Source organism: Macaca mulatta, chromosome X, assembly GCF_049350105.2.
Source record: "Macaca mulatta isolate MMU2019108-1 chromosome X, T2T-MMU8v2.0, whole genome shotgun sequence".
Lineage (NCBI taxonomy): Eukaryota > Metazoa > Chordata > Mammalia > Primates > Cercopithecidae > Macaca > Macaca mulatta.
Window position 1 is genome coordinate 12,510,240 of NC_133426.1, and position 15,426 is coordinate 12,525,665.

At 42.9% G+C, this 15,426-nt stretch overlaps 1 long non-coding RNA gene across 1 annotated transcript in view; it reads right to left on the reverse strand.

Annotated features, from left to right (window-relative positions):
• LOC144338558 (uncharacterized) overlaps positions 1–12,371 on the reverse strand; it is a 33,194-nt gene extending 20,823 nt beyond the window's left edge. The window contains exons 1-3 of the long non-coding RNA XR_013412751.1: positions 11,519–12,371; positions 9,657–9,783; positions 8,954–9,076 (exon numbers count right to left, since the gene is read on the reverse strand). This is a non-coding gene — a long non-coding RNA (uncharacterized LOC144338558). The remainder of the gene's footprint in view (positions 1–8,953; positions 9,077–9,656; positions 9,784–11,518) is intronic.
• Positions 12,372–15,426: the final 3,055 nt, after the last annotated feature.

The following is a 15,426-nucleotide window of genomic DNA, read 5'->3' on the forward strand; positions in this document are numbered from 1 at the left end:
ATCCATTTCACCAAGTTAACAATATACTGAAGGCAAACAAGAGAACAACCCACCTGCCAACCAACGCTATGAAGAAGGAGGGTTAAAAAGAAAATAAGTCCCAGACTCATAAGATGGTGTGGAAAGGGCCCTGGTAACATAGGGGCCACCCACGCCAGTGAGAATGAAATCACAATAGGGCAGTTTCACACTGTTTCAGGTTTTTCTTTTTCTTCTTCTTCTTTCCCTCCTTTCTTCTTTTGCCTCCCCCTCCCTCTCAGTTTCCTTTTTGGCTCTAGACACCCACGGCAAGTGTCAAGCAATGTACAAGAATGAAAAGAAGACAGCCGTTGTTGCAGGTGGATGCTTCTGTTTGGAAGGTGTGGTTTTGTGTGCACTTTTGGTTGGAAACCTATGTCTCTCTCACACACATGTCCCCCACCTGCTTCAGTGAGCATGATCTTCTAAAATTGGCTCCGTGGAATCTTCCCTAGGTGACACTGGCTGGACTCTCTGCCACATTCAAATTCACTCTTTCTACTTATCTCAACTTTCAAGCACTAATTCAGTCTTTAAGATTCCCCTAATCTCAGGTTGTAATTCATTTCTAACATGTTTGTCATGACGTCAGTGGTTGCATGTCTTCATATGTTTATCACTGCCCCCTCTTGGGGATTTATATTAATTAAACGTTTTGGAAAAGCTCAGACTTAAAATGACTGAGAGGGTTCTCGTTACAGTGTCTCACACTGAACACTCACTAAAAATAGTCTGGTAAAATCCAGAAGGAAATGGGAAGTCCTGGGGACCTCATGATAGTTTTCAGACATCCCTAGAGCAAAGATGAGCCAGACAGCGGCTCCCACAGACAGAAAATGGCTCTCAATATTCTTCTGGCCAGTGGCAACTACTGAGGCTAAGACTAGACAGAGACGGCTAACTAGGAAGCCATATTGCTCTTGTATGACACATGGCTGCTTTACTTCTCACTGGCCAAGACAACACCGTGAGGCATAGATTCCAGGGGATTTCATAACAGTGAATTGCATGAGTTGACTTGAGCAGAAGAAGTTTGTAGTAACATATCCATGAACCCATATCTGAGGCCCATTGTCCAGGTGGACCACACTGCTGAGAAGATTGTTTGGGCTGTTTTGGGAGCCAGAACTAGGTTGTTGTCCTGCTATCACCCCGGGATGGTGGTAACATCCCTGCACCAGGTCCAGATGGAGGCCCACCAAACAGAACTTAGTAACAGGTGACATGCATTAAATAAAACAGTTTATAACTCCCATCTCTCTTCTGGGCCTACATTTCTCATGATTGATTTCTTTGCCTTTGGATTGAGGCATCATAACTAAAATTCCCAGTTAATTTACAAACTTTCAAGGGTTGTTTTAACACATTATTCCTGCCCTTTAACACATCACTCCTGTCCATTAACACATCGTGATGGATTAATCTGTGAGATGATCAACTCTCCAGAACAGGCCACCGAAGAAAACAGAACACAAGAAGCATGTTCTGAATGGAGAAGATGCATTTTAAAGTAATCACAACTTTGGCTCCTACTCATGAGGGCAGGCCCACAAAGGGAATGACAGGCAAGGAGGGAGTGAGGAGGATCTTAGGAAGAAGGGTTCAAGATGAAGTCACTGGTATCCCGACAATGTCATTGAGTAAGGGGTGGAAGGGAAGGAGGAAGGGAGGTCACATCTATTAAGCAGAAAATGCAAATTAAATGCTTCATTTATTCCCTTGAATGTTCATATCACCTCTGTGAGGCTAGTATTAGCAGCTCCGTCTTAAAGATGATGGGTTAACTCAGAGATAAAGGTAAGATCAGAGAGGTAAAGTCAACTGCTCAATCTCTGGGACCCAGAAGTCCGCATCCCTGCAATACTTTTGAAGCAACTGGCTTGCAGAGCAGTTTGGGAAGCACCACATCTTCCTTTGGGACACCAGGGACTGTTATTACAGGGATCACTTTAGCAAGGAAAGCCCAGAGCCCCCAGCTGTGCTCAGTTTCCCTCCTTTTGTGTATAAACTTTGGTGCTCTCAGCCTACTTCCCGGGAGTGGAGCTGCACTTAAACTCAAATTGCTTCCCACTGGGCACTGTTTTTGGACAGATGTAATTTAACTATATAGGACTGGCAGTTCTGTTTAGGGCCCAAAGGTGAAGACAATTTGAACAAGAACACTAGGGCAGAATTAGATAGACAGGAGCAAGTGGTTAAAGGAATTGAAGTCCCGTAAGTCCTGATAGAGTTGCTGATTACATTTGTGGGTAAAAGGATGTCTTTACCGTAATTTCCCTAACATCTTACAGATAGACGCTGTGGTTTTACTTATATGGTGCCAAGCGCCACCTAGTGGGGTAGGAAATCCCTCCTGGATGCTGATATTCTGCTTCTGAGACCCTTACATGGGCTTCCAAAGGGGGATGTAGGAAGAAAATGTAAGAACAGATATAGTCATGTTTTTAAAAGTATGTCTGTGGCTATTTTTATCATATACCCAGTGTATTAATATAGAAATATGTAGGACTGTGTGTTAAATGTTTACTGATGTGAGGGCAGTTTAAAAATAAGTTGAAGGCCAAAAATAAAAAATAAAAATGAAAATGAAAAATAAGTTGAAGGCCACAGACTAGTGAATATTTGTTTCTGTCATTTATTTCCATTGCTTTTGCTTTAAGTCTCAAAATGGGGCCAGTCATGAATTTCCTTTTGCCGGTGCACATGTAGATGTATAGCCTTGAGTTAACTGGGTGACCGATCCCCTTTTGCTACATTTCCATTTTTTATAGACTATGGCCCCCATTTTAAAACTGTATTTGAGTATCAGTATCTTTCTTGCACATTCTAGCTGAACATTCTCTCTCTCTCATATTTCCAAGCAATCCAAACGCTAACCATTCCCTTCTGTCACCACCCCCCACCCTATAAACGGCATTTTGAAGCCTGCAGTAACTTGACAGTTTGAGGGTTTAGGTCATTTTCATCCTATTTGCCTACTTGACTGTCAGTTCATGAAGACAGTTGCTGAACGGGCATGATGGTTGGGTGTTTCATGCCCATTAATTAAGTCAAAGATGATGGAGTGCTTACTTGCTAAGATATATATACACGTACATACCTACCAATATATTCTGTATACACACATATATAGCTGTCCATATATATATGCAAACATGTATACATTTGTGTGTATTAGAATTACTGATAATTAGAATTACTGAATTACTGATGGCCATGTTTTGCATAGATTAATTGTAAACCTAAGATAAGCCATAGAAAGTACTCAGCACAGGGTCTGACATCTATCAAACACTCCATAAACAATAACTTTTTAAATTCTTTTTATTACTTTGGATATCTAATCAATCATATAATCTCTCTCTCTCTCTCTCTCTTTTTTTTTTTTTTTTTTTTTTTTTTTGAGTGCAGTGGCACAATCTCAGCTCACTACAGCCTCCACCTCCGAGTCCAAGAGATTCTCCTGCCTCAGCCTCCCCAGTAGCTGGGACTACAGGCATGCACCACCACACCTGGCTAATTTTTGTATTTTTAGTAGAGATGGGGTTTTGCCACATTGGCCAGGCTGTTCTCGAACTCCCGACCTCAGGTGATCCGCCTGCCTCAGCCTCCCAAAGTGCTGGGATTACAGGCGTGAGCCACCGCGCCTGGCTAATCAATTACATAATCTCAAGAGGCTAATACAGTGAAAATCTTTAACATTTTTCTTTTAGTATACAGTATCTGTGAAATTTGTTGCTACTTATCACTTATCCTGTACATAAAGTTTATGTTCAACATTTCATGTACTACATTCATACATTATTTAACAATTTTTTAATTTAAAGGGTGACACTCAAGTTATTGCTCTTCCATTTGTTACATATTCTCAATCAAAACTCCTGTTTTCTCTAGATTTAAATTCATCAAAGTTTCCAGAAATGTCCCAGATTCCCAGAGGTCATCTCTGTAGGCTTTTTTAAATACAAGTTTTCATTTTCCATAACCTTCTCTCTACCATAAGAACGCTGACCACTTCCTGCTTGTAGCTTATCCGAGGAAAGTCCCTTTTAGTTGATCCAAGTTCCCAGATTTCCCCAATTCTGCTTTTTCCTGTGATCCCACAAGAAGCTCCACAAGTATGAAGTAGCGCCAAATGTTAACTTACATAAAACCCTGCGAATGTACTTGCAAGCATCAGCATTGAGTTCTTCCTCTTCCTACCCACCCCCTACTCCTGATTTCCCCCGACTCTGGGTATAACTGGTGTTCTCCATGGTCACATGTGAGTTTAAATTCTTCCAGATGTTTTCATAAAACTTCATTTTAAAAGCCATGTTGAAGGAGACAATAGCAGAGTTTGTACACAAAGGTATGAAGTGGTTTCTTCTGAGAATGGGCCCGGCAGGGCTTACCTGCCTATAAGCGGCACTGGTCTCCAAAGTTGTGCCAAGTCTAACCTTTGTGAAATTCACCTGGGAATTTAGAATTCCACTTGGAATGCTTGATGCTTGGGTGTTTCACGCCTGTTAGTTAAGTCAAAGACATTGGGGTGCTTACTTGCTGAGATATATATACGCACGTACACATCCACATATATATTCTGTATACCCACATATATACCTGTCCATATATGTTTGTGTGTATATGCATGCATATACATGCAAGTGTGTATATATTTGTGTGTGTGTGTTAGAATTACTGATAAGCTCATAGCCATGTTTTGTATAGATTAGTTATAAACCTAAGTGTTCAGAATTGTTGAGGCTTGAGGTAGCTAGTTACTCACACCCTCTCCAGCTGAGCAATTCACACTGCAGACAGTGTGGCTGAGAGTGAGCAGGTGCATGAATTCCATAGGCCATAGCTTGGACTTGCAATCTTGCAACTCTCCAGTGCCTACACTCAATCACAGGTAGCAAAGGAGAAGCAAGCCATCAATCCAGAACAAAGGATTCCTGTCACAGAGAGCTCACCTTAGGGCAGCAGAAACAAAGAGAGGGTGCACTCCGCCTATAGGCAGGCTGTCCTGACAGAACAAGAGCCAGGAGACTTGAGGCAGCAGCAGCAGGGACAGTTTCCCCACTGTCACCAATCCCACAAGTCACTCTGTCTCTCGTGAGAAGCATAGCAAGGAGTAAAGAGGAAGAGGGACAAGTCCCCACCCTTCCGTATTTCAGGGGTTGATTTCAAAATGTAGGGAGAAGAGAAAAGTTCCTCTAAAGTACCATCCTGAAGCAACAATAAATGAATAAATTCTCAACCAGGTTGTCTACACTGAGATGCCAAGTCTGTAAAACATGGTGCTGTGCTTGGACTCATGACATGAAAAAGACTCTTTCCTGCAGGACAGAGACCAAAGCTTACAGGTTTCCCCTCATTATGAATCTACTGTACAGAAGATAGACAAAGTCCCTACCTTCATGGGGCTAAAGATAAAATTTCCAAGACTTGGCTGGGTGCGGTGGCTCACGCCTGTAATCCCAGCACTTTGGGAGGCTGAGGCAGGTGGATCACCTAAGGTCACGAGTTCGAGGCCAGCCTGGCCAATATGGTGAAACCCCCCCCCAAAAATACAAAACATTAGCCAGACATGGTGGCTCATGCCTGTAGTCCCAGCTACTCGGGAGGCTGAGGCACGAGAATCACTTGAACCCGGGAGATGGAGGTTGCAGTGAGCCGAGATTGTGCCACTGCACTCCAGCCTGGGCGACAGAGCAAGACTTCATCTCAAAAAAAAAAAAAAAGAATTTCCAAGACTCATTATTATTGATTGGGTTCTACAATTTCCCCTAGGCATTTCTGAAATGGTATAGAATATAGCTATGAAATTTGTATTCTGCATCACATAGATGTAATATTCAGAAACTGTTGATTGCATTCATCCATCCATCCATCCATCCATTAATTCAGTCAGTCAATAAATATTTATGGTGTGCCCACCATGGGCCTGGCATGATGCTTAGGGTGAGAAGATACTGGTGAGCCAAAATAGAAATAGTCCCTGTTCTCCTGGAGCTTATTCAGAAATCCATTAATCAGATTATTGCGCTGAAGGAGATTCAAGTGTGATGAAGGAAAGGAAGAGGTTTCTATAAGAGTGTATAATTCTCATGTGATGACTTGGAAAAGGGAGCGAAACCAGGGAGCAGGAGGGGCAGGCTGCCCTGAGGAAGGCCACCCAAGGTGAGATGTGAAAAATGAGTTAATTGAACCAGGCAACACTGAAAGATGACCATATTTGGGGGCAGGAGACAAAGAGTGTGTCTTAGTCATATGGCATTTGGGAGCCTTCGAATCACCAAGTGGATAGAGATGCTGAGTCAGTAGGTGTCCATAGTCTACGGAGCTCAAATAATAGAGCTGAGCTGGAAAGATGCAGTTGAACGCTCTTGTGGCAATGGGACAAATGGACACCTTGGGCAGGGTCTTGCTACTCAAACCATGGTCCCTGGACCAGCAACATGGACATCCCCTGGGAGTTCATTAGACATGCAGACTCTCAGGCTCCACCTCAGACCTGCTAAATCAGGCACTCAGGCAGAAGATGACCCTGTCCCATCAATGACAAGGTTTACAACCACAGAGATTTTCAGGGTGAGGATAACACCACGTTATCCCAGCAGTGAGTATATATTTATTCTGAGACAGTCTCAGTGATTTATTTATTTATTTTTTGAAGACGGTGTCTCACTCTGTCGCCTAGGTTGGACTGCAGTTGTGAGGTCTCGGCTCACTGCAGCCTTTGCCTCCTGAGGACAAGCAATCCTCCACCTCAGCCTCTTGAGTAGCTGGAACTACAGCCGTGTGCCCCTACACTTGGCTAGTTGTTTTACTTTTTTCGTAGAGACAAGGTCCAGGCTGGCCTCAAACTCCTGGGCTCAAGCAATCCTTTTTCATCTTGGCTTCCCAAAGTGTTAGGATTACAGGTGTGAGCCTCCACACCTGGCCAGTCCTAGTCATTTAGGTATCAACTCCTCCACCTGTTACAGTGGCCCTTAACTTTGCCTGCACCTTCCAATTACCTGGGCGGCTTTTAAAAAAGACTATGTCTGGGTTCTACCATAAAGATTGTGATTTAATTGGTTTGGGCTACAGACTGAGCTTTGGGATTTTAAAGCTGGAGGGCGATTCCAACATACTGGCAAAGTTAAGAACCATTGCTTCAGAATCATTGCTTGATTGCAACAGATCCTCAAGCATTAGCAGGCATCAAAATCACCTGAGGGGCTTGTTAAACCAGATTGCTGGGCCCTACTTCTGAGCTTCTGATTCAGTAGGTATGGAGCTGGAACGCGAGATTTTGCATCTCTTACAAGCTGGGCCCAAGTGATGCTGGTCTTGCTCTACTGAGCGGTTGTCAAACTTGACTGACTAATAGAGTCACATATGGGTGCCTGGGCCTTATGCTAGAGCCCCTGGATTAACAGATCTGAAGGCAAAGTCCTGAGATCTATGTATTAAATAAAAACCCACCCAGATGATCCTGATGTAGATGACCTAAAGATGAACTTTTGCAAAACCCTGCTCTAGACACAATTTATATTTATAACCTTAAGCACTGAGATGACACTGGGAATGCCATCTCTTCTCTTTTCCTTCATCCCCATTCAAGCTGATCCTAAACGCTGTACGCATTGCCTCAGGGGGGCATGTGCAGGGGAAGCAAGCTAGTTGGCTTTTGTCTTCTACAGGAAGGCCTAAAGGCCTTAGGGGATCACAGAAGAGCCCATGGAACAAAGCAACTCTAAGGCATCAACCAGGTGTCCAGGAAGGGAAGGAACAGGGCTGCTTCTCTGCCCCTTCTGGAGAAAGACGTGAAAAGGGAAGGGGAGGAAGGTAATATTAATAGATCAGGGGAGGTCTGTCAGACCTGAGAAAAGTGGGACCCTGCCAACTCTATGTGAGAAATGATCAATCTTCCACAGAGTTGGGATGAAGGAATTGAATTAAAAAAATCAATTGTGTACTCTGCTTCCACACACCCCACTCTGGTTTGCCACTACATCAGACTCAGAAGCTGTACCCAATCCTGGGAGTCAAGGATTCCTGTGAAAGGAAAATATCTTGGGCCCCCAACATCACTAAGCTAAAAAGTCAAGCTGGAAACTGCTCAGGCCAAACCTAGCTCTCATTCTATTCAAAGTTATCCCTCTGCTCACTGAGATAGATGCATATTCTGATTGCCTCCTTTGGAAAGGCTAATCAGAAACTCAAAGAATGCAACCGTTTGTTTTTCACCTACCTGTGACCTGGAAGCCCCCTCCCTGCTTCGAGTCGTCCCCCCCCTTTCTGGAAGAACCAATGTACTTCTTACATATATTGACTGATGTCTCATGTCTCCCAAAAATGTGTAAAACCACGCTGTGCCCCAATCACCCTGGGCACAAGTTGTCAGAACTTCTTGAGCTGTGTCACAAGCACGCATCCTTAACTTTGTCAAATTAAACTTTCTAAGTTAACTGAGACCTGTCTCAAATTTTCGGGGTTCACACTCCCCACTCCTCTGAGGGTCTGAGTTGATCTTCTGGAGAGTCAGGCAGGATGAAAGCTCAGAGACAGACACAGCATGGAGTCATAAAAAACAAACATCTCTGCACATTTCAGTGGGTGGACTAAGTCACAGCAGATACATCAGACATATGTTTAACTATTTGAACATTTTTCACCTGGGTATATTTCTTGCATAATTGTATTTGTTTTGTTTTCAAAATTTAACTCAGTAAGTAGATTTAGAAGATACATTGGGAATCCTGAGCTTGATTTTATACGATTCATCAATTATAAAATTGATCCCTCCCTAGCATAGAACATAGTTAAAATCCTCTGTCCCAAAATGGGACGAGCAAAAGATCGTTTCATGGTGTTTCCTTTTCTTACATCTTAAGCACTTTGGTGCCTATAGGGCAAACTATGCATCAAAGTTGTTTTTATTTAGAAACTTGGATTTCCTTACCTGAAGATGCTCAAAAGCCTGCCGGGCGCCGTGGCACACGCCTGTAATCCCAGCACTTTGAGGGGGCCAAGGCGGGCGGATCACGAGGTCAGGAAATCCAGAGCACGGTGAAACCCGTCCCTACTAAAAATACAAAAAAAAAAAAAAAAAAAAAGAAAATTAGCCGGCCACGGTGGCAGGCGCCTGTAGTCCCCAGCTACTCGGGAGGCTGGGGCAGGAGAATGGCGTAAACCCGGGAGGCGGAGCTTGCGGTGAGCCGAGATTGCGCCACTGCACACTCTGTCTCAAAAAAAAAAACCAAAAAACAAACAAAAAACCTGAAGCAAACCTTTTAGACATATGCACATTTCATAAACTTAATCCCAGCACTTTGGGAGGCTGAGGCAGGAGAATCGCTTGAGCCCAGGAGTTTGAGATCAGCCTGGGCAACATAGCAAGACCCCGTCTCTACAAAAAATAAAAACTTAGCTGGGCATGGTGGCGTGTGCCAGTAGTCTCAGCTATTTGGGAAGCTGAGGCAGGAAGGTCACTTGAGCTAAGAAGTTTGAGGCTGCAGTGAGTCGTGACTGCACCACTGCACTCCAGCCCGGGTGAAAGAGCGACACCCTGTTTAAAATATAAAATAAAATAAAATAAAATGACAAAATAAAATAAAATAATACAATTTTATACTGTACGTTGCCACACAAAAATTAGTACCTACCTGTTTGATCAGGAAGTCCGAGATATTGGGTGGTGGGCGCCATCTTGTGGCAGCATGGTTATTAACATCTTAGCCATTGGCCGGATCTTCAAGTCATTGCTGACTCGTGAAGGCGTTTCTGAAGTCCCTGAAAAAAGGTGCAGGTGCAGAAAGGAAGAAACGAAAATGCCTTTCTCGAGTGCTAAAAGCACTGATTCTGGTGATACGAAGACTTGCAAAAGAGAACTAGAAAAAAAGAGGAAATAAAACATATTGGGGGGGAAGGGCAGAGGGGTCCTGAGACTGTGAGGAATCAAATGACGATCCCGTGGAGAAGTAGCCTATATAACAGGAATGGCCCTTCTCAAATCTTCTCCACGCCAAGCCTTGGGCCTCAAATCTAGCAGGTTGTTCTTGTGCTTTTCAAACAGCCCTCATATATTTGAATCAAGTGTCCCCAAAACCTTCCCACATATTTTCAGCATTTGGTATTGATCCCTCTACCAGATGCTCTGTCCCCAGCAAACAGCCTTGCCTCCTATATCTGTCCACCAATGGATGTGTCCTCAAATTCTGTCCTCTCTACATCAAACATGTTTTATGTCACCGACCTCATCATCATCTCACAAAACCCAGATTCTTTCCTCACAGAGCCTATCTGCATTCGTTCTCATTCCAAGGAGAGGTGACCCTTCCCTTCCTAAATTGCAAGCCCACTCACTACTGTCCCTGGTTCATTCACTTTCCCTACTTGGGAAAGTGGCTCCAGGAGGTTGACTCTGTCCGTTGCACACGTGACCACTCTTCTCCATCCTGCTGGTTTTTCCTCCTCACCTGAACACACTCCTTTTAAAATTATCTTCCCTCCAAAGATGTTTGTTGCAGCATTGTTTGTTATTTCAAAACATTAGGACAAGCATAAATGCCAATCAATAGGGGATTCGTTAAGTAAAATGCTACATGCATAACCATCTATAGAGCATAGCCATTTAAAAAAAAAAGAACAAGACAGATCTGCATATTCAAACCAGAATGCTAGCTGGAAAAAAAAGATGCAGAATAGCATGTATCGTGTGAACTAAGTTTTCAAAAAGAATTCTGTATGCCATTATATATCAGTATATACGTAGGAAAAATTTTGAAGAACATATACCAAACCATTAATAATGGTTAACTCTGAGGAGTGGAATTTGGAGAGCGTTCATCTGATGTGTTCTACGTTCCTTTATTTGGATGTTTAGGACCATGTAATAATATTATAATCAGAAAAAATTTATATACAAAAGAAACTTCCCTTAATTCTATCCATTCGTCCTCTGTGTTTCCCTTTAATTTTCCCAACATCCATCCATCCATCCATCCCCATCCATTTTCACCAACATCCATGTGTGAGACCAGGCTGGATGGATAGAACAGCCCTTGGGCTCAAAAGGTGTACAGCCTGGTAGAGAATGTAACACGGAGCCACCAAAATGTCATCCAGCAGAGGAAGTGGCAAGTACGACAGAGCTTTCCGTTCAGATCCAAGCTTTGCTGCTGAATTTGGGTAAATGACTGAGCCTTCATGAGCCTGTTTCCTCCTCTGAAAATGGGGATTATAGTAACAAGCAGAGAGAATGGGAGTGGTGGGTGGGTAGAGCCTTAAGTAAGTGCTGGTGCAGAGGACTCCATCCCATCTGGGCCACACACCATCAGGAGGGACATGGGGACCTGAGGACAAAGAAGACAAGCAGCCCATATCCGCCAGCAGGACCTGGCAAAGTGGGCATGACACCAACAAGTTGCATCCCAGAGGTGCCCACAAAGCGCTCAGGATTTGCAAAGCTAAGGTCAAGCGGAAGCAGGAGCAGACAGTTTCAGGAAGCACCTGTGGCCTATCTCACCTGTGTCTTCCCTGGCCAGGGAATGGCAGCCGCTTAAAGGGGCCAAAGGAAGCCACAGTGTGGCTCCCAAACGCGGACGCACAGTAGCTGTCCTCTCAGGAACTCTGCACCCCCATTTAAAACCAGGATCACATGAGATTTGTGTAAAGGAAGCCTCTTGTGCATTTCTTCATCCAAATCGTTGACTTAAAAGTTTCTTCCACATAAGTCCTTTCACTTTAGCTTTTTATATATTTAGCATCGATTTCACAACAAACAACTGATTCCAGGCACTTGGTGTTTTCCCAGACCTTGAGCTTTTTCCCGGGTTGCACGTTATTTTCATATGTGGTACTTCGAAGCGGCCCCAGTGTGGGAAAGCCATTTGCCGCCTTATGAATTGTCTGGTCATCACTGACTTGAGAGGAAAGGGCTGTGTCCAGGGCTGGGGAAGGCCCCAAGAGTGGTTCTTCAGGCCTGCTGTTGCCAACAGTCCAGGAATGTGTGAAGTCTGTAACAACAAGCGTAGTAATAATAATTCTAGCTCTACTAGTTGAACACTGACTTTGTGCCAGCTACTTTTCTAAGAGTTCCACAATATGAGCAATTTAATCCTCGAAGCCAGCATCTGAAAAAGATACTAGTATTCTTATCCCAATTTGACAGACGAGAAAACTAAGGCTCAGAGAGGCTTATCTGCTGGTGATTTGTGTGTCTGGGAAGTGCACGTTGTCTGACAGGCTTGCCTGGCAGAAGCGGTTCATGACAGGTCTTCTCCATTTTGGAATCAAGATCTGTGTCAGCATGGATGGCAAGGGGAAGAACAAGGAAAGACTGGTCTAGGAGATGCCCAGGAGCTTTCAGCCGCACAGTGTAAGGTGGGGAGAGCAGACCTGGCCACCAAGGACCAGTTTCTGGGCTTCGGCAGAAGCCAATCATCTGGCTACTTTACAAGCAGATGGAACTTCTGCTTCTCAGTAACCTTCCTGCCCTGGTGTCAATTCCATTTTCATTTTCATCTTTTAAGGTACTGGCTGTATGGAGAAAACTGAAGGCTTATTTGGTATAAGTAAGTTACTCATTTTTATGAGTTTGCTTGATGTAGATACTAGACTGTATGTGTGTATATATACATATAAACATGCATATGTACATAAAAAATATGTCATATATACATTTTATATACACACACACACACATATATATATATATATATGCATGCTTTATAAGGTCAATTGACTGGTCTACAATTGGCTGACACTTGGTGGCCTAGAAGCCAGAGTATGTGAGTCCCCCTTTTCTAGAAAGCTGACAAACTCTCCAGTTCTGAGGATCCTTGCTCAGTCAACCGCTGGAAGTCATTTTTAATTCTTTTTTTTTTTTTTTTTTTTTGAGACAAAGTCTCATTCTGTCACCCAGGCTAGAGTGCAGTGGCACTATCATGGCCCACTGCAATCTCTGCCTCCCAGGCTCAGGCGATCCTCCTCCCTCAGCCACCTGAGTAACTGGGACTACAGGTGCACACCACCATGCTTGACTAATTTTTGTATTTTTTTAGAGACAAGGTTTTGCCATGTTGCCCAGGTTGGTCTCAAACCCCTGAGCACAAGTCATCCTCCTGCCTCGGCCTCCACAAAGTGCTGGAATTACAGGTGTGAGCCACTGCACTCGGTCCATTCTTACTTACTTTCTTTACTTTATTTCCGAGCAAATGTTTGGAGGGAAACCAAAAGACTGGGATGCGGCCAGCCGAGGTCTTTGGGTTCACAATCACAAACGTTTTTGGTTTGCCCACAAAGGCCCAGGCTGCACACTCTGATGTCATAGGAATCACTTCTCAAACCGTGCACCAGGTCTTGAATTCCCTTAGGGTGTGATCTTTAGAGTTCCATCTAGGCATACCCACCCAAGCCATTCTTTGACTGCTGACAGGCCTTCCTTCATAACAAGGTGTTCCACAGTCCATTTATATATGGATGTCATCTCTGCCCACTCTGCTGCCAATTTGGTTTTCTCCCACTCCTGGGGTGTAAGGCAAGATGAAACATATCACATCCCATTCTAAACTTTATTCTTGTGGCCAGGGGTCAGCAAACTTTTTCAGTAAAGGGCCATATCACAAATATCTTAGGCTTTACAGGCCAAGAAGCAAATTTGGAATATTATGTAGGTACTTATAGAGTAAAATAAAAATTTCCACAATTATTTAATTGATGAAACTCAAAATGTAATAATAATAATCGAAGGCAGGTTTTTTTGTAGCATAGGTTTAATAATGAGAAGAATGGAATCATTTTTGGAGGTGATAACATTCTGCTTAGTTGGAATTTAAAGTTAGTGTTCTTTATCATCAAATCCATTGCCAATGTTCATCTAAAAATATTTTCACTTCTGGGCCGGATTTGGTTCAAAGGCTGCAGTTTGCTGACCTCTGCTCTAGGTTAAACCTTTTGAGGCCCTTGCTCTGTGAGCATAAAATTGAATCCATTTATCAGACTAAATCGGGAAGATTAAATTTTCCAGCCTCATGAATGCTCAGCCATTGACTCACTCGTTCATACAATGAACACTCATTTAGCTTATACTATACACCAGGTGCTGGGGGAGGCATGGGGCACCCAGGAGAAAGATGCTCGCTTTGCGGCCACAGCCTGGTGGGAGGGAGACCCACACCTACTGGTGCTATCTCAGAAACATGTGGAACAAAGATGAAGCAGTGTTCATGTTATTCGCCTACATCTGTGAATTATACAAGGAAGATGAGCTTGAGAAATCCTAAGTTCAGTACAAATTTATGGTAACTTTTTTAAAAAAAGAATACACTGAAGTTTTCTTAGTGAATGGAATAATGTTCCCTTTTTCTCCCCTGTACACACAAATACACAAAAACTAAAAAAATACACTGTATGTGTCTCATTTGGGTTGTATTTACATCATTTTATAAACAACTTTTTCCTGCAACTTCAGCTTCAAAGTTTTAAAGCACAGTCAATTAATGATTTGGCAACAGCTAAGCAATCACAAGTTCCCTTCTTTTCATGTAAACTTCTGTAAAACACATGCGCTAGGTTCTGCTGATGGTAAATAGACCCACATCAGGAAGTTAGCCATTTTCTCTTCTCGGCCACCTCCTGCATAGAGGGTACCATCCTGCACTGCTGCAAGTTACGGAATGAAAAATTAGAACAACAGAAACACGGTAAGCCACTTCTATTTCTTTAGCAAAGCTTTCCAATAGAACATGGGATTTCTGACCCAGAAATCTGGGTTGGTGGCAAATAGTGTGAGCCAAGAAAGTAATAAATGGGCAAATAAGGATAAAAATTAAAGATCAAAACAACTGTAAATGCAGGTAAAGCGGCTTTTGCTGTGATCTTTAATTTGTGCATATGTTAGTATAAAAGAACTAGAGAGTAAATTTTGAAAATCAAATGCAGTGATGATCTTACTAATGTGAACAGGAAAATAAGAAAATTCCAAGTTAGAAATTGAACTGGAAATATTACTTACCCGCCCCACCAGAGACAATATCCTCTTCCAGAACAACAGGTTGGAGGAGAAGGTGAGGGAAATATTTTTCCTTTGCTATTTCTGTAGGAAAGGACAAACTCTCTTCCTTCACATACATAGGTCAATTGCTAAAGCCTAGTGAAGCCTGAGCTTAATCTACTGTTGAAGGCTTACAATTCAACATTAATTGCTACTTTTCTTGGTCAGAGTTTTAAAGAATTAGGTTGGTGCAAAAAACCGTGATTACTTTTGCACCAACTTAATAACATGCTACAATTTCTGTAGTTATTATTTTACACTGTCTAGATATAGCAGGTGGTCCGTTTTTGTTATTGTCAAGAACTGTCAGACTAAAAACAAACTTTACACTTGTTTTTAAATGATACGTTTTCTAGAAAATTCAATGAGGTTTAAGAGTA